Here is a 25,465-nt window from a genome sequence, read left to right on the forward strand (position 1 = left end):
AAAGAATCTGCCTGCAATGCAGGAGACCCCAGTTCAATTCCTGGGTCGGGAAGATCTGCTGGAGAAGGGACAGGCTACCCACTCCAGTATTCTTTGGCTTCCCTGGTGGCTCTAAAAAAATCTGCCTGCAATGTGGGAGACCTGGGTTCGATCCCTGGGTTGGGAAATCCCCTGGAGAAGGAAAGAGCAACCCACTCCAGTACTCTTGCCTGGAAAATCCCAAGGATGGAGGAGCCTGGTAGGCTGCAGTCCATGGGGTCCCAAAGAGTCGGACACGACTGAGCAACTTCACTCACTCACAAGGAAGTCTGAGTCTAGCCTCTTTGGTGTTTAGTTAGAAGAAGTCAAATTAGTAAGCATTAAATGAGCGTCTGCTCAGTACACTTCTCTCTGCTGGATCCTGGTAATGGGACCTGAGGGTTTTGCTTCTGGAGAAGAGAGCCAAGAAACCTAGTTGCTTTCTCAGCCCAAATGGGAAGTGACCATGAGAGTAAGAGCAGTAGCCACAGGCTGTTCAGAGCAAGAAAAAAACAGGGAAGGAGTTCCAAGGGGTCAGAAGCAGCAATGAAGGACTTCAGCTTCCAAAAGCACAAACTGGTTGGTTCTCAAACCGGATGGCCTGAGGTGACTCAGATGACCAATTAATTATGCAGGTCACACAGCAATCAACAGAACCAGATGAGATCTCCAAGTGAGGGGAGTCAGCCCCAAACTCTTTCTGGGGAGCAGTCAAACCTTCAGCAGTCATGGAACCAAGTCAGCAGAAGTTCCTGAGAAGAGCTAAATTTATCCAGGTTGCTGGAGGTGCTTGCGGGCATGAACTTCAGGGAAAGAAATACAAATGAGGAACTACTTATATGCCAGGAAGAGAGACCAGAAAAGATGGTACCCATGGCTGGTGAATCATAGCAGCAAAAGAGGGAAATCTCATCAATGCTGACCAGTAGCAGCTGCTTAGCTGTGTGAATTACAGTGTGTGTGGGGTGGGGATGGGAGAGATTCTCTTTAATTGAGACACTTGAGCCATCCTGGGAATTTAAAGATGATGGAAAATGAGGAATCTTATCAAGCTTCCACTACCGCTAATGATAGACAGAAATGCAATGTTTTCTCAAAGAACAGAGTGAACAGCTGAGAATTACCAAAGCATGTTGGCTCACATCCAATGACTGACGCATGCAATGCTCAGGATGCAATAGATTGGTGACATGATGGTAACATCCCACCACATGAAAAAATCCTGAGATTGTTGTCTATCTGGAAAATGTGTCTAAATTGCAAGGAGTTGGAGGGAAGCCAAGATTATTAAGTGTTATCTTGCCCAATCAAGGGTAGCTTTCAAGGGGAAATAAACAGAAGGAGGTAGGAGGTAAAGGAACACTGGTTGAGTACCCGCTGGTTGAGTTCAGTTCAGTTCAGTCTTTCTGTAAATACTATCTCACTTGATCCTTTGAGGTAAGTGCCATTCCCATTTTCAGATGAAAAAACCAAGACCCATAGAGTTTACATAAATCTCACAAGGTCATACTGATCAATTATTAAAGTCTGGGTTAAAACTTAGGGTGCAAAGCTCTAAAACCTGGGCTCTTTCTTCTCCACTATAGTGTCTTCCAGCTCTCTCAATTCCCTTTGGGTATGAAGGCCCAGCCAGGGAGCGCCTCCAAGGAGGGCCTATGTAATTAGGACACGGGAGAGGAGACCTGGAACTTCTTCCTCATAAAATCTCCTAGATCTTGGCCTAATCAAAAACTAACAATCAATACCCCTTCTAGGCCAGCTCAACACTCTCCTACTTAGAATCCCTATTTTTTTCTAAAACGACATTTCTCTGAGAAATACACTTAACTAGGTGAAAGGTGCATGTCCAGGCCTTCTCCCCTTTGCTTTCAGCATATGATAACCTTTCTGGTCATGTCCGGTCTCCTTGGTCCTTGTCCTCATCGCAGAGCAAGCATGTGTTTACCCAACCTTTATACCACATGGCTCTGAGCAGCACATGCTCTGATCTGGACCAGGCCCATCTGGCCTGGTGAGGGGTGATGGCCTTCCCCTGACCCTTCCAGGAAACACCTGTCCTCCCCAGGTTTCCCCGGGGCCCATGCTAGTGGCAACAGTGCTAGGATGGGGGCAGAGTGGGCTGAAGCTTACTCCTCCACAGGAAGTCCAGAACTGGCTCCACTAACTTCTCCAGGATGAATCTGGAGAAGTCTGAATGTCTTTGTTCACTCTTAAATCCTCCCACTTCCTTCCTTCTATCACTTCAAGCCTTGGCTACACATACTTATGATACAAACACTCAGGAGAACACTTATTAACACTCAGGACAAAAACAAGCAACAAGTTAAGGCATGTAAGACACGTAAGAACCTACACTTAGAGACAGATGTAGGCTCCAGGCACTCCTTGCTCACTCCTTTACTCTTTCTGTCCTCAGGCTGGTCGTTCCTTAGGATCCTGTCTTGGGCATCTTCTCTCTTCAGTATACTCGTTCTCCCCAGGCAATCTCATTCTTCAGTGTGACAGTGAACGCCACCTAACTTGTCGATGACTCTGAAATCTCGCACCTCAAACCCCAGCATCCCCCTGTCCACTAGCCACCTCTATCTGGAAACCACTCAGGACACAGTGGGTGCTCAATAAGTCATTGTTGAACGAATGGACCGCTTAACCCCAGGCAGAGAGTTAAGCTTCTGATTTGTTGGGTTTTTACAGCTCTGCTTTTATTGTTGTTGCTCTGTGAGGCAGTTTGGAGTGGCAGAAAGATCACAAGTTTTAGAATTACAATTGTATTCCGATCCCCGACCTTGCTCTACAATCTGTATCTATTTATCTATCTGATGGCTACAAGTCAAACTCTGAGGTAGGCAGTATGGAGTCTCATCCAGGGTTCTGGATCTTGTTCTCAAACAAGTAAGCTGGGTAGCTTTGGACAATCTCTGCCTCTCTGAGTCTCCGGGGATAGCTGAGTTGGATGATTTCTAAGTTCCTTTCTAACACGTAACTTTTCAGCGTGAAGCATTCTAACACCTCGGGTAGAGCGTTTTTTTCTGACTGGCAACCTGACAGTTTTTACTCGAAAAGGATACTATAAATTTCAGCAACTTGGCATATTTCATTCTGTTTTTCTCTACCTTTGCCTGAATATCTCGGAAAGAGGCTGAGAACTAGTTGTTGGCTTCAATACTGTTCAGCATTCAGTCTTCTGTCATAGTAGCTGTACACGGAGCAGGCTTAAAGATGAAGGTAAAAATATCTCTTCCCACACAGACAGCTATTTTTGTCTAACTCATACACTTTCCTTCTTCCCAAAACAAGGACTGGCAGAAGCAGCTGTTGCCTGAGCGCACTGGGCAAATGTCTGCACAGGGGACTGTATGTGAAGCTGTAACTCCAGGCTGGTAACTGTTTGATAAGATCCCAGATGCACAACTGATACGTCCAAGTGAGTCATTATCTTTCCAAGCACTCATCTTGGTAGGTGCAGTTATTCTAAAACTCTCTTGGGGCTGCTATTTATTTCTGATAGTAATTTAAAATTTAATCAAAGCAACAGAGGCAGACCCTGAGTTGAACAAGTCAAACGTGCTAGATATTTATCAACTCAGCAATCCAGTGGCCTCCTGACTACCTCCCCCACATCCGGCTCCCTAGAGGCAATTGCATTCAAGTCTTTCAGCTATTTCTTATGATATGTACTTCTTAATTTTAAAATAATATGCTCATTCTGCTGTCACTTGATTAATGATTTATTTTTAAAATTTTACTCTAAATGAGGTATCAGATCTCTCATACCCTCTTTTCTTTCTCTAGTGCGTTCAATTCTTCCAACAGAGAATTAAAAACAATATGCAGGATTTAGGTTATTGTCATCACTGAAAGATTGTGCATGCCAAGCCTAAGGACTATGATTTTAACCTTTTGCTTTTCCAGGTAACTCATTATAAGCCTACTTCCTCCTCCTCCTCTTCTTCCTCTTTCCTCCTTCTCCACTTCCTCTTCCTCTCCTCTTCAATTATATTTGTATCTATGGCTAGATTTGCCTACACCATTCAACATTCACTGTACACAAATTTCCACGTGGTCAAACCAGGCGTCAGTGGAGGATGGAGATAATTCCGCATTCGTCTTGAAGCCCGCCACGCGTCTAACTTCATTTTCTTCTGTAGCTCTTCCTCCAGGAGTCTCTGTCCTCCAGCTCCTCTTTGGGCTTGCTTTCCAGGCTCACTGCAAAATTGACCACAAGGGAATTCCCTTCATAGTCATTCCAAAAATTCCCTTCATCTTTCTCTTCTGTTGCATCTCCTGTTTCCTGGATCCCATGCCTTTACCCTTCTTGGTTTACACCCTCCTTTTGGTGGGGCACATTCACCAAGAATTCCTGAGAATGCATACATAGGCAGTGCTTTGAAATCATGCTCATATGAAAATGTCTATTCTATGCTCACATTTAATAAAGACCTTTAGTTGGGAATAGTTGAAAATAATTTTCCTTCAAATTTCTTTTTGGTCTACTAGCTTAGTCTAGTGCTGATGTTGAGAAGTTTATTGCTATTCTTATTTCCCATTTCTTTGCTTGTAACTTTTTTACATAGAAGCTTTTGTTTATTCCTCCACTTCTTGTAATATATCTTTGATAATTTCTTATCTATTATTTTTCCTTTTTTTTCTTTCTGGAACTATAATTTTTCAGAAAAATAACTGCCTGGGTTGATTCCCTAACTTAAAAAAAAAATCTTCTAATCCACCACTGTACACTTTTTGCACTTTTTCTCTTACCTTTTGGAAGCTGGTTTTCTTTTTTTATGAGTTTACTGTATCTTTAGTTCTCAAACACTTTTTCTTATTTTCATGATATCTTTTGCTGTTGTTTTTGCATCTTAATCTTGTTTCATGGACATAAACTTTCCCTCACCTCTCTGAAGGCACTGATTATATATTCATGGTAATTTTCTGCTTTCTGCACTGCCTCTGCTTCTCCAAGTTGCTTTATTACTGTTGTTATCTTCCTCTTTCATGTCGGAGGGCTTCCTTAAGCATCTGATCATCTGCTCTTATTTAAGAGTGAGGTTTGTCAACTGGTAGGCAAGTGACAAGCAGGCTTTTTCACACACAGCTGGTCGTATTCAGAACGCAGAAAATTCAGTGCAAAGGCCAGATCCTTGAAACAAGAGTCACTGAAGTAGCACGGTGTAAGTTCAGTGCTTTTCCCTTTTATTTAGGGTGACTTTCCTTTCTTTCATTCTTAAACTTTAGAAATCATCAAAGGGATTAATAAGCGATTATCCTCTTGAGGTCGTTTCAAATGCTGTGTCCAAAACTTGCAACTGGATGCAAGGTTGGAACTGCAGCTCACTGAGCCTGAAGAGCACCCTCTCTGGGGGTGGGCACAAACAATGGAAAAGATTAAAAGAAAGATGATTTGGATGTTACGACTACCCAGGGAACTGAAACTGAAGCAACTGTGCCAAGCAAGAGTGGACTCTACAGATATAAAATCCTCATGTTACATGACCTTTCTGTTTGACTTCAAGTGAGCAGCACACTGCAATATCACTATAGGATCATTGCTGCTGACCAGGAAGCTATCTACAAGAGGACAGTCAAATGAGAAAGGAGAAATTACAGATACCACTGTCTTCAATTAAAATTTCTTCTTCATGCTCTGAAAATAAGTTTTCATATTCTAAAGGAAAACTGCCAGATCTGTGCTCCCTCAATTCCAGCTATGGCATGCCACGCACATGCATCGAGTCCATCCTGGAACCCAAGGGAAATGCTTTGCTCTCGTTCATCTAACCAATCATTTATTCATCCAACCATCTATTTTTATCCTACATACTTGTCAAGACCAAATCTGAGATGCTTTGCTTAATTATTTAATTCTACTTATTTCTTCCTTTCCTGAACACCTGTAACATAGCTATTGGCCTCACGCATTCTAGCATGTAGTGATTCATGCATGACGTGGGTTGTCCTCAGGGGCAGTCACAAACACAAATGACTCCCAAGGGCTAGGCAGATCATGTAAATGAAGTCTTCTCCATGAGTCAGCTAATAAAGAGTTCTAAGCAAGGGAGGTAACTAGAGAATGGGTGTTCTCAGTAATGGGCAGTCACACCTTTACTCCAGTCAACCACTGCCTGGCAGTAATGCAGGTTAAGGGTCATATATCTTCTAGTTTTTTGAGAGAAGCCAGATATCCAGCTTTGGATGTGATCTTTTTTTTTTTTTTTCCTTTATTTATTTATTTTTTCAGTGGGTTTTGTCATACATTGATATGAATCAGCCATAGATTTACACGTATTCCCCATCCCGATCCCCCCTCCCACCTCCCTCTCCACCCAATTCCTCTGGGTCTTCCCAGTGCACCAGGCCCGAGCACTTGTCTCATGCATAAAAATATGGAACGCTTCACGAATTTGCGCATCATCCTTGCGCAGGGGCCATGCTAATCTTCTCTGTATCGTTCCAATTTTAGTATATGTGCTGCCAAAGCGAGCACTGGATGTGATCTTTTAAAATGACAATTTTACAAAAACACTATGTAGGACAAACAGAACAGGTGCTTCACACTATAGGTTTGTAGCCTCTGACATAAGTTTTCCCTCTCCAAAAGGCAATGAGCTTCTTGAGCTCATTGTTTCTGAATCCCCCACAGCAGCTCATGCAGTAACTAACATGAGTAATAAATGCTTGACAAACAACCATCCAACTTTGCAGAATACCACATTCAAGCCAAGCAAAATCATTGCCTCAGCTGATGCTCCGTAGCCTATAGGTGATGAAAAGTCTTCCCCTAAAATTCATTTATGTATTAAAGCTGCCCACTCTGCCCCCAAATCTGGTGGGTCTTGATGTATTTGTCTGGTAGGTATAAATATGGTTTTAATGTGTTCTTTGCCATCTTTTCATAAAATTCCCTCTCAACCTCAACTTTCCATTTTTTTGTAGCTACCACTAATAGGGTAAACTCACTACCTCTTCTCTATCATTTCATTTGCTTTTCACACATCCTTCCACATATACCATTCCTTAGGAATCACCCTCAATAATAAGGCCAACAGTGACCTCTTTTTATTTTTATCGGAGTTTAATTGCTTTACAATGTTGTGTCACTTTCTGATGTACAACAAAGTGAATCAGCTATATGTCTACATATATCCTTTCTCTCTTGGACCTCCCTTCCACCGCCCCCCAGCCATCCCAGCCCTCTAGGTCATCACAGAGCACCGAGTTGAGCTCCCTGTGCTATATAGCAGGTCCCCACTAGCTATCTGTTTTACACATGGCAGTGTGTATCTGTCAATCCTAATTTCCCACCATCCCCTCTGCCATGTCCACATGTCTGTTCTCTATGTCTGCATTGCTATTCCTGTCCTGCTAATAGGTTCATCAGTACCATTTTGCTAGATTCCACATATATGTGTTAATATACGATGTTTGTTCTTCTCTTTCTGACTTACTTCACTCTGCATGACAGACTCTAGGTCCATCCACATTTCTACAAATGACCCAATTTCACTTTCCTTTTCAATTTCCTTTTTATGGCTGAGTAATATCCCATTGTATGTATGTATCGCACATAACGATACAGCTGAGAAAGCCCAGAGATAAATCCACACACCTATGGTCACTAATTTATGACAAAGAAGGAAAGAATATACATGGAGAAAAGATAATCTCTTCAATAAGCAGTGCTGGGATAACTGGATAGTTACACATAAAAGAATGAAATTAGAATACTATCTGACACTATACACAAAAACAAACTTTAAATGGATTAAAGACCTAAATGTAAGACCACACACTATAAAACTCAGACACGAAAATATTCAAAAAACACTCTGACATAAATTATAACAAGATCTTTTTTGACCCACCTCCCAGAGTAATGAAAATAAACAAATGGGACCTAATTAAACAGGGACCTCTTTGATGTTGCGTGCAGTGATGGTAATTAGTGCTTTCATCCTCCTATCTGACTTGCACCAGGCTACAGCATTTGATGTTATTGATTATTTCCTACTTTTTGAATCTCTTTTGGTCCTTAGCCTTTTGAGGCTCTACTGCTTCCTTAATTTTCTTTCACCTTCCTAGATATTCCTCATCACACTCCTTTTCTTGTGCAATTCCTAAAAATGCCAGTTTCTTGCAGGTTTTACCCCAGGCCCTCTTCTCTCTCCCTCCACACATTCACCCTGAATGACCTTACCCTCTCCCATGACTCTGCCCCAACCTCTGCCCCAAGAGTACTGATGACCCCAGCTCTACCATCTCCGCTCCAGACTCATCTAATCAGCTGCCTTCTGGCAGTGTCTGTCTCCATTGATACTTCACACTCACAAGTCCAAGGCTGAGCTCATCAGCCCCACTCTGCCCCTGCTTCTTCTCTTCCTGCTTCACTGTTCTTTGTGAGAGGCGTGCCATCCACCTAGTGGCCCAAACATGAATTTCGCAACCCTCTCCCGTGTTGGCTTGTCCAACAAGCACGAAAAGGTAAGTGCTTGAAATGCCAAGAAAACAGGGTGCCAAAGATTTATTTGGGAAGTGTTCAGTGCTTTTAAAAAAGTGTCGAATAAGCCATTCTAGAATAAAACAAACTGTCTGAAATTCCTTACACTTACTTTAAAAATATTTTAAAATTCATTTTTACTGAAGTATAGTTGCTTTTCCGGTGGCTCAGTGGTAAAGAATCCACCGAGGAGGATTCTCCAATGCAGGAGACAGATGTGGGTTCTATCCCTGGGTCAGGAAGCTCCCCTGGAAAAGGAATGGCACCCCACTCCAGTATTCTTGCCTGGAGAATCTCATGGAGGGAGGAGCCTGGTGGGCTGCAGTCCACGGGTCACAAAGAGTCGGACATGACTTGGCCACTAAATAACAACAGAACGGTTGCTTTACATTGTTGTGCTGCTTTACAATTCTGTATCCGTTTCCGCTATACGACAAAGTGAATCAGCTATCTGTATACATATATCCCCTTCTTTTCTGAATTTCCTTTCCATTTAGGTCACCACAGAGCACTGAATAGGGCTCCCTGAGCTATATCAGTTCTCATTAGTCATTTATTTTATGTTGCTGTTGTTAAGTCACATTGGACTCCTGTGGACCACAGCCTCCCAATCTCCTCCAGTCATGAGATTTCTCAGGCAAGAATACCAGAGTGGGTTGCCATTTCCTTCTCCGGGGGAATCTTCCTGACCTAGGGATCAAACCCATGTCTGCTGCACTGGCAGCTGGATTCTTTACCACTGAGCCACCTGGGAAACCAACTACTTTATACACAATATCAATAGTGTATATACATCAATCCCAATCTCCCACTTTATCCCAATGCTCCTTTCCCTCTTCCTTGTTATTGTTTAGTCGCTAAGTTGTGTTCAACTCTTTGCTACCCTATGGACTACAGCCTGCCAGGCTCTGTGCATGGGAGTTCCCAGGCAAGAATACTGGAGTGGGTTGTCATTCCTTCTCCATCCCACTTCCTTACACCTACTTTATTTTGAATGATGTATACAAGAGGGTGGATGGGCATAACTTTTTCAGGGCTGAGAACCAGTACATTCTCACTATAACCATAGTCATCCTCAGCCATCCCTTCTCCTCAGCCACCCCTTCTCCACGTCCAATTGGTTCCTAAGCCCTGTTGATTTTGCCTCATTGATAACAGCTGAGCCAACTCTAATGGAATCTTTGCTGTCTACTACCCAGATTCTTATAGCAGCCTCTTAACTAACTCTTCCTTTCTATTCTTTCTTCACAGAGGAAATATCTGCTTCCTGTACATCACTCTCTTGTGTCAAAAATCTGTTCATTGCCATTTAGTAACTTCAGGGAAGTTCCAACTACTTAGCCTGGTCATCATGGCCCTGCACACCTTTTTGCCCCGCACTTGGCCTCCTCAATTCCATGCCCTGCTTCATCTCTAGCCTTGGCTCTCAATTGTCCATGCTTACTCCACCCCTGCACCCCACCATGTCCCTGAACCAGAGGAAATGGTCTGCAGAAGAATGAAAAAAAAAAAAGAAATCAGAATTTAAACCTCTAGTGTCCAGAAAAGAAATGGCCCAGGTCCTTCCACCTCTTAAAAGTTTCTAAAGGAGAAATGAGCAGACACAGAGATAGACCTCAGCTAGGAAATCATTTCCTTGGGATTGTCTTTTGGGCACAGCTTTTGCTCATCAAATGCAGGTAGATGGGTTACTGGGGCTACATGCAGAAAAGGGTCATTGTCTTCTTTCTCTCAATGCCCGGCTCAGTGTGAGTATCTTCACGTCACCAGCCACGAGCCAGCCTCTCAGCTGATTGAACTCGTGTCTGCTGTAAACAGGGCCGGGCAGAACGCTCCGTGCACCTCCGGCCGGGGCTCAGCCTTGGCTGGGGAGGATGGCATTACTCACTTGGAGCCCCATCCTCGCCTCCCGCCAACACTGTGTGCCCATTTTCACCAGGGAACTAAAATGGGGATGGAGGGGGGAGGTGGGAGAACAGAGAGGAGCGGGGCTGTTTGTTCTCTTCTTGGTGTTAACAATACAACATCTGTTCCCCAGCCTGGCAGCTGGACCAAAGTGAAATGATGTGAGCATTTGTTGGCCTCTGGATCAGGGGGTGGAGTGGGAGAAGGCAGGAGGGAGGGGTACACTGAGGGCTGAAGCCTCCCTGAACAATAACAACGGCAACACTAATGGGAACATCTTCAATACTACTTGGCAGGCAGGTCGGTGGAACACACACAGCCGAGTAACTTGTTCTGGCTGATCCACACAGTGTAACTAATGCACCTAAGAGCGATCTGTGTGCCTTTTAAAAAGAACCACCCAATTAAAAGGATAGTGTTTAGCTGGTAAATCTGTTTTGGCTTGTGCACTCTGATAGAAAACGTCTTTGTTAGTATCTAAGAGTGAGGCTGAAGGAGGTGAGGCTAAAAGAGGTGAGGCTGAGAGGTGGAAAGTGAAGGAGAACGAGAGTTGGAGGGAGAGAAGCAAGGGGAAACGAAGGACCCACAGCCCCCAGGCTTCTCCCCTCCCTTCCTCCTGTTCCTTCTAGTTCTCTGATGCTGAATGCTGCTCAGGCAGTGGGCCGCGTCTCTCTTCTCTCCACACTCACCCTTAAGAGTTTTCATCCAGTCTAGCGGTGTTTGTACAAAGTGAAAGTCACTCAGTCATGCTTGCCTCTTCATGACCCCACGGACTGTAGCCCGCCAGGCTCCTCTGTCCATGGGATTCTCCAGTCAAGAATACTGGAGTGGGTAGCCATTCCCTTCTCCAGAGGATCTTCCCAACCCAGGGATCAAACCCAGGTCTCCAACGTTGCAGGCAGATTACTTACCATCTAAAATCTGACCCATTCCCAGTTTATACCGCTGGCACCGACATGCTTTCCAGCCTCATATAGCTGACTGCCTGCTTGTCACCTCCAATTGGATATCTAAGGCAGAGGTCCCCAATATTTTTGGCACTGGGGATCAGTTTCCTGGAAGACAGTTTTTCCATGGGGGCTGGAGGATAATCTATGGGATGATTCAAGTGCCCCTATGAGAACCTAATGCCACCCCTGATCTGACAGGAGGCAGAACTTGGGCGGTAATGTGAGCGATGGGGAGCGGTTGTAAATACAGATGAAACGTATCTCACTTGCCTGCCACTCATCTCCAGCTGTGTGGTCGGTTCCTAACAGGCCACAGGTTTGTGGCTTGGGTGTGGGGGACCCCTGACCTAAGGCATATCCAGCCAAGCATCCCCCAGTGAGATTCTGACAGCCTCCATCTCCCAAACTTTCTCTCCCACAGTCTGTCTTCCTCTCTCAGTGAATGGCAACTTCACCCTTCCTTGACATTCCTCTTCCTCTCACATCCCACAACAAAACTGTTAGAAAAACCTGTTAACTTTACCTTCAAAATGGAACCCAGAACCCAATCACTTCTCTCCATTTCAACCACTGTCCCTATGCTCCAAGCCATCATTAGCTCTCATTCAGATCATGACAACAGTCTCCGGACTGCTCCTCTTCTGCTTATGAGTTCGCTTCCCAGTTCATCCAATCCATTATCAAGGCAGCAGTCAGAGCACTCCTATAAAACTGTAGCTCAGATCGGGTCACTCTTCCTCTCAAATTCCACCAGATCCTCTTTGCACTGGTAGAAGCCAAAGTTCCTACAATAGCCTGCAAACTTCTCTGTGACTTCTCAGGCTGTTAACTCTGCCTGAAACACACCAGGCACACTTCCAGGACTCTTCCTGAACTGCTTGTCTCTCATATTTTTGCTTATCTTACTCTCTCATTTTTAGGCCTCTATCTCAGCATCTCCTAATCTCCTTTCTTAGTTAATTTTTCTCTATAACACTTGTCTCATCTAACAAGTTATATCTCTACTTATTTATTTTGCTTGTTGCCAATGATGATGCAAATGGCACGAGACTGTAAGACAGCTACCACCCAGAACCACAAGCAGTCCCCATTCTAGGTGTAACAAGGGTTTTTGGTGTTGTTGAAAAGAAGAATAATGTTCTGTATTTAGTTTCTGGTTCATGATGATGTTCAACATTTTTGTTTTTGACTTTTTTTTCTGTGCGGGGGGTCAGAATTAGAAAAATTCATCAGCAGACTGAACAGGCACACAATAGTGAGAATGCGTAATTAACGCCTTCATCACGATCGGGATATGAAAATCAGCATCTGCAAGATTCTTTTCATTGGGTTTTATCATCATACTTTTTGTAGCCTTTTATTACTTCTTTCCTCTTAAATTTCTGTTTCAACTTCATTTCTATGTATAAGCTAATATTAAGAGGTATCAGTGTTAATCTTGCAGTATTAAATCCATCTTCTTTTCCATCCATAGGTCAGGAGAAATAGGAAAAGTGCTGTATTCCCATCTTTGCTAGTCAAGGCAAATATAAAACTTCTTGGTTCCATGTGAAAGGCTGACAGACCTCTGAGTTATAGATCTTATGTCTTAAAAGCTCTTTTGACAGTGGCAGGAAGAAATACTTGAAAGTGGTGGTAATTAAGTGGAGAGTCCTTAAAATTAGTGACAGTTTCAAATCAAATGAAATTAACAGTTAAAAGACTCAGGTAGGAGACCGTTTTGATGTTCCAGATTTATTCTGCTTCCGTTGTTTTAAAAGATCAGAAATCTTAGCATGGCTAAAATGGCTTCTCTAAGTGTTCTTTAAAAATACTTCTGGCATTTTGTGAAGAGAAAGTGTAAGTTTATTGCAGCTAAGGGATGTCAAAGATTCATCTAAATTTGATTGCCAAATGACAGTCTGTCAAGTATCTGAAGACAGGTGTTATGTCTCATGGAGGTCTGCAGTTTTCTTGGGTAGATATACTAGCCTCCTTCAACTATTTCTTATACGACAGGGCTGCCTCATTTTGGGTATTTTTGTCTAGCTTTCACTCAGCGTGGTTGTCAATCTAGAAGTGTGATACCCAGACCTGGATTTACCACTTCAGATATGGACTGACCTGAATATAAGAGTCTGGTATTTCTACAGTCCCTCTGCAGAATTTTTTTACTTCTTTTCATCCTAACTTCATAAACATTAGTTTGTCACCCACATCACAGCACTGGTTCACAATACCTTGTAGTCAACTCAGACCTCTAAAGTATCTGTTATTATTTCTTTCTCTTGAACAAGAGTAACTTTTTAAACTTTTTATTTTGAAATAATGATTGATTTCAGGAAACTGCAAAGATAATACAAAGAGATCTCAAGTACCACTCTTCCAGTGTCTCCCAATGGTACTTCTTACTTAACTATAATATAATATCAAAACCAAGAAATGAAATTTGTGCAATGCATGGGCATAGTTCTTTGCCATTCTAACTATTTTTTTGACTTAAAAAAATCTAAGTTTGTTAAATAACAAACCCTGTAACTACATGAGCTTCTTCAGATGCCATCCTCTGTCTCCTATATTGGGATAACTTATATTGTTAGAGTTGGACTTTTTTAGAGCTTCTCATTCACTTCCCTCTTTAACATTTCTTAACACTGCCTCTGACAAAAAAACAACCAACCAACCAAAGAACAAAACAATAACAACGAAAAAACCCAAAAAACCAACCCTCCTCTCTCAGCATCCTACATCAACAAAATGGTACCACCTTTCACTCAATTAGTCAAACTAAAATTCTTGAGAGACATTGTTGCTCCCCTCTTCGCTTATACCCTAAATCCAATTCATTAGCAAATCCTATCAATTTTATGTTAAGCATTTATTTTCTTTTTTCCCTCACTGTAGCCACATTGGTCTAAGCCACCATCACTCTGGCCTCCACTCTGGCCTCCTAACTGACTTCTCAGTCCAATGCTTGCACCCTGGAGTCTACTTTCCACAGAAAGCACAGACTTATCTGAGTCACTAGCACTACTCTGCTCAACACTTCCGTGCAAATTTGTAGAATTTTTCACATTTATAAAAATGATTTTTTGGGGGCAGAAAATGACAGCAAACTCTTATCTGAATCTATTGAGGATGACATAATGGTCTTTGGTTGCAGCAAGTGAGACTGCAGTCAGAGAGAAAGGAGAACTGGATGAGGTACAGATAAAACTACCCCTGGTGGGTTCCCCTTGTTCCTTGCTTTGAGCTGACCTGATACTAATTAAGAGTCTCTGGAGATGGGGCTTCTCTAGTGGTCCAGTAGTTAAGAATCTACCTGCCAATTCAGGTGACATGGGTTCAATCCCTGCTCCAGGAAGATCTGACATGCTGCAGGGCAACTTAGCCTGTGTGACATGACTACTGAACCTATGCTCTAGAGCCCATGAGTCACAACTACTGAGCCCACAGGCCACAAATACTGATGCCTAGAGCCTGTGCTCTGCAACAAGAGAAGCCCCTGCAATGGGAAGCCCATGCACCACAATTAGAGAGTAGCTCCCACTTATCATAGCTAGAGAATGCCCGTGTGTATCAATGAAGAGCCAGTGCAGCCAAATATAAAATGAAATAAAAAAATAAATCTTAAAAAAAGGAAAGAGTCTGCAGAGACGCCTTGCAGTGACTGTTGTAAGGATGCTGCTCAGAATACACCCGTTACGCTGCTCTGTGTCCCTTTCATGAGGACCCTTCAGAAAAAGCTTTCCCTAGTTTTAGTATCAGCCTTCGTTCAATTATTCAGCCAATATTCACCAAGGCTCCTCTCAACTGCGTCTCTCTCTTAAGGGGTACAGGCTAGGTCTTGCACTCATGACCTTCTGTAACGGGAGAGACACACAATAACCATGTTCTCAAATAAATGAGTTAAATGTTTTCATGTGGTGATTAGGTGCTATGAGAAAAAAACAAGCAGAGTAAAGCAATCTCACCATAGGCTTATAGGCAAGAGGAACCGCTTTTGAGTAGGCAGTCAGAAACCACTTCTCCAAGGATGGGACTTTGAGCTGAGGTCCAAATGACAAGAACAAGTCAGACATGTGAAGATCGGAGGAAAGAGGAAAAACAGGTGCAAAGGCCTGAAGCCAGAAATGACCTTGATGTTTTCAAGGAGCAAAAAGGAGACAGGGTGGCTGACACGTGGTGAGGAAACAGTGGGGGTACGAGCTGTTGAGACCAAAGGTCCAGAAGGACCTGTGCCCCAGGCATGCTAGGGGAAGGGGAAGCTGCTGGAGTTGAGAAACACACCTGGGCTCTCTGCCAGGCAATCTCTGGGCTCCATGAACAGGTATCTTCACCTGCTTCCCCCTTTCTCATCTCCTGCTCAACAGTTCGGGGCCAGATTCACGACCTTTGGTAAGTGCCTGGGAGCCTGCATTGTGTATTAACTCCATCCCTGGCACCATCTCGTGCCCAACTCTGTGTGTCCTTTTTCTCTTTAATACTTCTTACCGTAGCTAGTTTTGGTTTATATTCTCTTTCAAGTAAGTCACCTCCTGTTTTGTTTCAGATGAAGGCAGGTGGACAATGCGTACACTCAGGGACAAGGTGAACACACAGAAGAAATGGCAGAGGAATGGGGAGAGTGACATCTCCGTCGCGGAGTCTTCAGAATGGGATGGCATGGCTTTTTATCTATCCGGCTAAACTCAGAGGTTGGCTCCCCTGTCTTTGACTTTCTGCTCCTTGGGTTCTAGCATGAGGAAATGGGTTTGGAGGGGACTACTCTTTATTAGTGAGAAACTTTATTTTTGGGGGCTCCAAAATCACTGCAGATGGTGACTGCAGCCATGAAATTAAAAGACGCTTGCTCCTTGGAAGAAAAGCTATGGCCAACCTAGACAGCATATTAAAAAGCAGAGACATTACTTTGCCAACAAAGGTCTGTCTAGTCAAGGCTATAGTTTTTCCAGTAGTCATGTATGGATGTGAGAGTTGGACCATAAAGAAAGCTGAGCGCTGAAGAATTGATGCTTTTCAAATGTGGTATTAGAGAAGACTCTTGAGAGTCCCTTGGACTGCAAGGAGGTCTAATCAGTCAATCCTAAAAGAAACCAGTCCTGAATATTCATTGGAAGGGCTGATGCTGAACCTGAAACTCTAATACTTTGGCAACCTGATGCAAAGAACTGACTCATTGGAAAAGACCTTGATGCTGGGAAAGACTGAAGGCAGGAGGAGAAGGGGATGACAAAGGATGAGATGGTTGGATGGCATCACTAACTCAATGGACATGAGTTTGAGCAAGCTTCGGGAGTTGGTGAAGGACAGGGAAGCCTAGTGTGCTGCAGTCCATGGGGTCACAAAGAGTTGGACCCGACTGAGTGACTGAACTGAACTGAACTCTTTATTAATGGGCTTCCCAGGTGGCACTAGTGGTAAAGAATCTGCCTGCCAATGCAGAAGACATAAGAGATGTGGGTTTGATCCCTGGGTTGGGAAGCGCCCCTGGAGGAGGGCATGGGAATCCACTCCGGTATTCTTGCCTAGAGAATCCCATGGACAGAGAAGCCTGGCAGGCTGCAGTCCGTAGGGTTGCCAAGAGTTGGACACGACTGAAACAACTTAGCACACACTCATGCACTATTCATTAGTCGCCTGTCTAGAAAGGAAAGGAGAAAGAGAGGGAGATATACTGCCAGGGGTTTGCATTCAAGGCCCCCTAAGAGGTATACAAAACCTTCTAGAACTAACACCCCAAAAAGATGTCCTCTTCATTATAGGGGACTGGAATGCAAAAGTAGGAAGTCAAGAGCTACCTGGAGTAACAGGCAAATTTGTCCATGGAGTACAAAATGAAGCAGGGCAAAGGCTAATAGAGTTTTGCCAAGAGAACACACTGATGATAGCAAACACCCTCTTCCACAACACAAGAGAAGATTCTACACATGGACATCACGAGATGGTCAATACTGAAATCAGACTGATTATGAAGAAAGTGGGGAAAACCACTAGACCATTCAGGTATGACCTAAATCAAATCCCTTACAATTATACAGTGGAAGTGACAAATAGATTCAAGGGGTTAGATCTGATAGACAGCTTGAAGAACTATGGATGGAGGTTTGTGACATTGTACAGAAAGCAGGGATCAAGACCACCCCCAAGAAAAAGAAATGCAAAAAGGCAAAATGGTTGTCTGACGAGGCCTTACAAATAGCTGAGAAAAGAAGAGAAGTGACAGGGAAAGGAGAAAAGGAAAGATATATCCATTTGAATGCGGAGTTCCAAAGAATACCAAGGAGAGGTAAGAAAGCCTTCCTCAGCGATCAATGCAAAGAAATAGAGGAAAACAATAGAGTGGAAAAGATTGGAGATCTCTTCAAGAAAATTAGAGATACAAAAAGAATATTTCATGCAAAGATGAGCACAATAAAGGACATAAATGGTATGGACCTAACAGAACCAGAAGAAGAGGTGGCAAGAATACACAGAAAAACTATACAAAAAAGATCTTAATGACCCAGATAACCACGATGGTGTGATTGCTCACCTAGAGTCAGACATCCTGGAATGAGAAGTCAAGTGGGCCTTAGGAAGCATCACTACAAACAAAGCTAGTGGAGGTGATGGAATTCCAGTTGAGCTATTTCAAATCCTAAAAGATGATGCTGTGAAAGTGCTGCACTCAATATGCCAGCAAACCTGTAAAACTCAGCAATGGCCACAGGACTGGCAAAGGTCAGTTTTCATTCAAATCCCAAAGAAAGGCAACACCAAAGAATGTTCAAACTACCACACAATTGCACTCATCTCACACGCTAGCAAAGTAATGCTCAAAATTCTCCAAGCCAGTCTTCAACAGTGTATGTATTGTGAACTTCCAGATATTCAGGCTGGATTTAGAAAAGGCAGAGGAACCAGAGATCAAATTGCCAACATCTGTTGGATCATCAAAAAAGCAAGAGAGCTCCAGAAAAATATCTACTTCTGCTTTATTGACTAAGCAAAACCTTTGACAGTGTGGATCACAACAAACTGTGGAAAATTCTTAAAGAGCTGGGAATACCAGACCATCTGACCTGGCTCCTGAGAAATCTGTATGCAGGTCAAGAAGCAACAGTTAGAACTGGACATGGAACAACAGACTGGTTCCAAATAGGAAAGGAGTACATCAAGGCTGTATATTGTCACCCTGCTTATTTAACTTATATACAGTGTATATCATGCGAATTGACAGGCTGGATGAAGCACAAGCTGGAATCAAGACTGCTGGGAGAAATATCAATAACCTCAGATATGCAGATAACAACACCCTTATAGCAGAAAGTAAAGAACTAAAGAGCCTCTTGATGAAAGTGAAAGAGGAGAGTCAAAAAGTTGGCTTAAAACTCAACTTTCAGAAAACTAAGATCATGGCATCTGGTCCCATCACTTCATGGAAAATAGATGGGGAAACAATGGAAACAGTGACAGACTTTATTTTGGGGGGCTCCAAAATCACTGCAGATAGTGACTGCAGCCATGAAATTAAAAGATGCTTGCTCCTTGGAAGAAAAGCTATGGCCAACCTAGACAGCATATTAAAAATCAGAGACATTACTTTACCAACAAAGGTCCGTCTAGTCAAAGCTATGGTTTTTCCAGTAGTCATGTATGGATGTGAGAGTTGGACATAAAGAAAGCTGAGCCATGAAGAATTGACGGTTTTGAAGTGTGGTGTTGGAGAAGACTCTTGAGAGTCCCTTGGACTGCAAAGCGATCCAACCAATCCATCCTAAAGGAAATGAGTCCTGAATATTCATTGGAAGGACTGATGCTGAACCTGAAACTCCAATACTTTGGCTACCTGATTCAAAGAACTGACTCATTGGAAAAGACCCTGATACTGGGTAAGACTGAAGGTGGGAGGAGAAGGGGAGGATGACAGAGGATGAGATGTTTGGATGGCAGCACCAATGCGATGGAAATGAGTTTGAGTAGGCTCCAGGAGTTGGTGATGGACAGGGAAGCATTGTGTGCTGCAGTCCATGGGGTTGCAAAGAGTCGGACATGAGTGAGTAACTGAAATGAAGAGGTAAAGATGGGTCCCGATGAAAATGGGGAATGTACTCGAGATCCCGGATACCTAAGAGACCACAGACCATCCAAAGATCCAAGGAAGTTAATCCCATAACTTTCTGGAGTGAAGGGACAAAAAGGATTGGGAATGTCAGGTATTTCCCTCAAGAGTTATCTAGAATTCTGTGAACATCTCAGGGCGCTATGGTCTCCAGAGGCCCTTGGCTCAGGGGTGATTCCAAGTGTAGCAGAGCCATCCCGGGTTGACCACTGACCCCTGGTCATCTCCAGCACTTGGCTGAAACAGACTTGAGGTTTTGAGAAGATACACAGGCCAGGGGTCTTGTCATGTTGTGGTAACTACCCTGTTCTTCCCTGTCAATCTATCATCTTAAGAAAGAAAGGTAGGCACTCAGAGTGGGTGTGTGATTGGGGTGAGGCAGGGGAGAGTCACCCACAGGTTCTCTCTAGGATAAGGGACAAGACAAAGGCCTGAGATCATTCTACAGGCAATGAAATAGCATATCTGTTTTGCTTTAAAATACTGTGTGTGTGTTAGTTACTCTGTCCGACTCTCTTGCTATCCCATGGACTGTAGCTTGTCAGGTTCCTCTGTCCATGGAATTCTCCAGGCAAGAATATTGGAGTGGGTGGTTATTTCCTTCTCCAGGGGATCTTCCTGACTCAGGGACCAAACCGCAACATCTCCTCCAGCTTTTTCATTGGCAGGTGGACTCTTTACCACTGAACCACTTGGGAAGACCTTACATGAGCGTATATGTAATTTTTTCAAGCCATCATCTCTTTAGCCTGTACTCTCCCACCCATGAAAAAAAGGTAGAGGGTACATTTCTTCTTCATGATTTTGCTTTTTCACATTCCTTTTTAATCTGGCCTCTGCCACAATTGGCAGCAGAAGTGCTGATCTATCATGAGAAGGTTTTTCTTGGGGAAGCATGGCCAAGGCAGCAGCAGGAAGTACAGGAAATCTCATGAGACAGTCTGTTCTTGAACACTTGCCTGCCTTCTTCTGCAGACTCACAAGGTAAAGAGAAACGTCTGAGACACAGGGGAGGTGGTGGGAGCAGAGGCCCAGTTCTTAACTGTTTGAGGTTCACCCACAACTGGCAAAATAACCGCAGGGCACAACTGTTAGACTCCAGTCAGGCCTGCGGCCACGGTGCTACATGTTGAGACACTTTTGTTTCTAATGGGTTCTAAGCACCCAGGGAGCCCAGCAGTTAGAAGCAGCAGTGAACGGCTGCTGCTGTGTCTGCAGGCACTATAATATGCTGGCTCATGGTAAGATGCAGCTAGGGTGGTCCTGGAGTGGTCATGTGAGAGGGGAGGCATGGTGGTCTGGTCTCATGAGGCAACAAGATAGCGGCTTCCAAGGGGAAGTCTGGGTCATAGATCAGAGCCAACTTCTTTGGAAGACTTAGGCTGGGGCCCTGTGACTGCTCTTGTACTTTTGGCCAATTCAGTTAACTGATCACACACAAATGTGAGCTCCAGGATGAAGACATGGGCCCCAACCCCCAAACTTTTAAAAGTTTCATCACTTGTTATTAACACAAAGGGAGAAAGAGAGTGAAAGAGTGAGAAAGGAAACAAGACAAGACGGAGAGTGAAAGAAGGAAAAGAAAAAAGAAAAGCTTTCTCTGGCACATCTTTGGCAAGTGTTGCTTCCTGATACAGCAAGGTCCATTCTTAGAAATGGCTGGGCTTCACTGCCAAGGGTTAGATGAAAGGAAGACTGGCCCCAGGCTGAATGCTCTGACCCAACCCAATCCACCCAGGCACATGCCCAACCTCCGCACCCTATCTTTTGTTTTCCACCACATCTGATCCTCTAGTGCATACCTTGAGAGCTGGAAATTCTGGGATGATTTGCTTCCACCATATGTATACCAAAACCACCAGGCCAGTCATAGCAGCTTCTTTAGAGACAGCATCTAATGAACCCAGTGGATGACTTCTTCAAGCAAGTTAGTCAACCTAATTTGGAGGAAGAAAGAGAAGCAGGTCAAAATATGGCCAGAGATCAGAGATGGACCCTGGACCAGCCATCACCAATCTAGGATTCTAAAACCCCCTCTCTGCTACTTCTCTTGCCTGAAGCAGAACTCCTCCCTAGGCTGAAAACGGGAAGAACAGAGCTGGGTTTTGTCAGAGTCTGAGTGAATGGATTAGAGCCTGAAACAGGATCTGCCAGTCAGGAGACCGGGACTGAGGTCCCACCAGTGTGATCAGGTGAAGACTATCATCTGACTTGTCCACTGGCCATGCTGATAAGGCCCCTGACCTGTTGTGGCCTGTCCTAATTTAAACGGAAGGCCTCTCAGGTGGTGCAGCAGTAAAGAATCTGCCTGCCAATGCAGGAGACGCAAGAGACACAGGTTCAATCCCTGGGTTGGGAAGATCCCGTGGAGACAGAAATAGCAACCTGCTCCAGTATTCTTGTCTGGGAAATCCTGGGGGAGGATTTCCGAGGAGCCTGGTGGGCTACAGTCCATGGGATTGCAAAGAGTTGGGCAAGGACCGAGCACAAACACGATTGAATAACTGATTCACAAAATGCAATCGATGATATATATGATCCAAACACTTAATTTTCTAAGCTCAGATATGATTATTTATTTGAAAATGGATGTTCTCCTCCCAGTTCCCCACTGCCCATAGATAACTTGGTGATTGAACTTCTGACCACAATTTTTAAATCTATAATACAATCAGACTCTAAAGGTGAACATTTCTTTAACAGATGTATAATGCTGACAGTAAAATTAAAGGTGTATTTAAACGACCTTTTCCCAAAGCCTGGGAGTGTCTCATTTATTTGAGATGAGAGGGGCTGTGAACTCCTGCTGGGCAGGGATGGAGGATACAGGGATTTTATCACTACCTCTCTCAGAGAAAAGACTAAATATCAGCTCTCCCTGCCACCACCAGCACCACCACTCAAAACATAAAAACACACAAGAAACTCTGGCCACACAGACTGCTTCAAGGATGACCAGATATTGTCTAATCAGCATCTATTAATATTATCCCTAAGGATCACAGAAAACGCAAGAGAATTCCAGAAAAACATCTACTTCCGCTTCATTGACTATGGTAAAGCCTTTGACTATGTGGATCACAACAGATTGTGGAAAATTCTTCAAGATTTGGGAATACCAGACCACCTTACGGCCTCTGGAGAAATCTGCATGCAGGTCAAGAAGCAACAGTTAGAACTGTACATGGAACAATGGACTGGTTCCAAATTGGGAAAGGAGTACGTCAAGGCTGTATATTATCACCTTGCTTATTTAACTCAGATGCAGAGTACATCATGTGAAATGCCGGGCTGGATGAAGCACAAACTGGAATCAAAATTGCCAGGAAAAATATCAATAACCTCAGATATGTAAATGACACCATCCTTATGGCAGAAAGCAGACAGGAACTAAAGAGCCTCTTGATGAAAGTGAAAGAGGAGAGTGAAAAAGCTGGCTTAAAACTCAACAGTGCACTGGAAAGACCCAGAGGAATCGGGTGGAGAGGGAGGTGGGAGGGGGGATCGGGATGGGGAATACGTGTAAATCTATGGCTGATTCATATCAATGTATAACAAAACCCACTGAAATGTTGTGAAGTAATTAGCCTCCAACTAATAAAAAAAAAAAAAATAATGATGATAGTTAAAAAAAAAAAAAAAACTCAACAGTCAAAAAATGAAGATCATAGGGTCTGGGGCCATCACTTCATGGCAAATAGATGGGGAAACAATGGAAACAGTGACAGACTTTATTTTTGGGGGCTCCAAAATCACTGCAGATGGTGACTGCGGCCATGAAATTAAAAGACGCTTGCTCCTTGGAAGAAAAGCTATGACAAACTTAGCATATTAAAAAGCAGAGACATTACTTTACCAACAAAGGGTCCGTCTAGTCAAAGCTACGGTTTTTCCAGTAATCATGTATGGATATGAGAGTTGGATATAAAGAAAGCTGAGCGATGAAGAATTGATGGTTTTGAAGTGTGATGTTGTAGAAGACTCTTGAGAGTCCCTTGGACTACAAGGAGATCCAACCAGGTCCTGAGTATTCATTGAAGTACTGATGCTGAAGCTGAAGTTCCAATACTTTGGCTACCTGATGCGAAGAACTGACTCATTAGAAAAGACCCTGATGCTGGGAAAGGAGGAAAAGGGGACGACAGAGGATGAGATGGTTGGATGGCATCACTGACTTGATGGACATGAGTTTGGGCAAACTTCAGGAGTTGGTGATGGACAGGGAGGCCTGGTGTGCTGCAGTCAATGGGGTCGCAAAGAGTCAGACACAACTGAGCGACTGAACTGAACTGAGGATTTTATTATAAGTTGCTTTTTTTTTGTATTTTAAAGTAAAATTTCTTATAAGTAACATCATCATCATAAAAGATCAGAGTAAGAGGGTAGGGATAGATTGGGAGTTTGATATTGGCATGTACACACTGCTATACTTAAAGTAGATAGCCAACAAGGATCTACTGTATAGCACAGGAAATGATGCTCAATATGTTATAATTTAGATGGGAAAAGAATCTGAAAAGTAATAGATCTATGTATATGTATGACTGAATCACTATGATGTACACTTGGAACTAACTCAATACTGTTAATCAACTATATACCATTGTAAAATAAAAATAGTTTTTAAAAGGTCAGAATAAAATTGAAAGTTTCAACTCCCTGCTGATAGCCAATCTATTTCTTTTTTTTTTTTTCAATTTTAATGGTATTTCTTTAATGAATGCATATCATTTTTTAAAGATGTAACTGACATATAGTATGTGTGAGTTTAAGGTATACAATATGTATATGTTACAATATGATTTCCACTATAGCTTTAGCTAGCATCTTCATTATGTCACATAATTATCATTTCTTTCTATGGTGAGATTTATGACCTAGTCTTCTAGAAATTCTGAAGTACATGATACAGTTATTGTTAACTATAATCATGACTCTGTGCTTTTGATCTCCAGAGTTTATTCATCTTCTAGCTGCAAGTTTCTATCCTTTGACCAACATCTCCTAGTTCCCCCAATCACCAGCCCCTGGCAACCACCACTCTACTCCTGTTTCTGTAAATTCAGCTTTTTTACCATCCATATATAAAGTGGTATCATACAGTACTTTTGTCTTTCTCTGTCTGACTTAACTCAGCATAATGACCTCAGGGTCCATTCACGCTGTTGCAAAGGCCAATATATTTCTAAGTAACATCCAAAGTAACAATATTCCTACCAAAATGTTGGCATTGTATAATACTTTCACCTGCCTTATCTTACCTGATCCTTATGAACACGTGAGTAAATTGGCCAGTTTACCATTCCCCCTTTACACTGTGGAGGAGTGGTGGACTTGAAGACTCATCTCTCAGGTTCCTCCCACCAGCCAGGGGGCATGTGGCCAGTCAGCAGACAGCCTCTCGTTCACTCCTTCAGGGCTGCCCATCCCGCCTGAGTCACACGCTTTTCACGGCTGACTTAACGAGGAGGGGTAGAAAGGTCCAGCGCTTCAGCTGACCGCACGATGACCACAGTGGGCACCACTCACTCTGGATCTCCCCATAGTTCTGTCGGGTCTGCATCACAAGTTGACTGCTTCCTTTGCCCCTCATCCTTTCACAGGTAATTATCTCTAAAAAATATCTGCACCCTAAACTCCATCTTAACATCTTCCAAAGAACCCAGCCTTTGAACATGGATGGATGCCAAAAAAGCAAGGGGGTGAAATGGGATTTCACTGGCTGGACCCCTTGCCGTCAGGCTGGCAAATAGGTACTCGTCACTGGTGGTGACTGAAGCACAGACAGCCCTTGGCACCAGGTGGTTATTTAGTTTGTTCGAACTCTCACTTCTGTGATCTGGGAGGGTGTATTGGTGGCAGGGGATGCACTAGCCTGTGTAGATACTCCAGGTGTTTGCGGTGTGTGGAGGGAAGGATGACGGTGTTGGATGGCTATTACTAACTGCCACTGGTGCTCCGCATGAAGATGAGGATTGGATGAAAGTCACAGGCAATTAGAAGCCAGGTGTGGAA

At 43.4% G+C, this 25,465-nt stretch overlaps 1 non-coding gene and 1 pseudogene across 1 annotated transcript; one reads left to right on the forward strand and one right to left on the reverse strand.

Annotated features, from left to right (window-relative positions):
- Nucleotides 1–6,395: 6,395 nt before the first annotated feature.
- On the reverse strand, nt 6,396–6,502 carry LOC122452696. Its single transcript, XR_006272844.1, has one exon. It is a non-coding gene; the product is annotated as a U6 spliceosomal RNA (small nuclear RNA).
- Nucleotides 6,503–8,445: 1,943 nt separating this feature from the next.
- LOC122451696 overlaps nt 8,446–25,465 on the forward strand; it is a 73,739-nt pseudogene continuing 56,719 nt past the window's right edge.

Source organism: Cervus canadensis, chromosome 13 (genome assembly GCF_019320065.1).
Source record: "Cervus canadensis isolate Bull #8, Minnesota chromosome 13, ASM1932006v1, whole genome shotgun sequence".
In the NCBI taxonomy this organism is placed as follows: domain Eukaryota; kingdom Metazoa; phylum Chordata; class Mammalia; order Artiodactyla; family Cervidae; genus Cervus; species Cervus canadensis.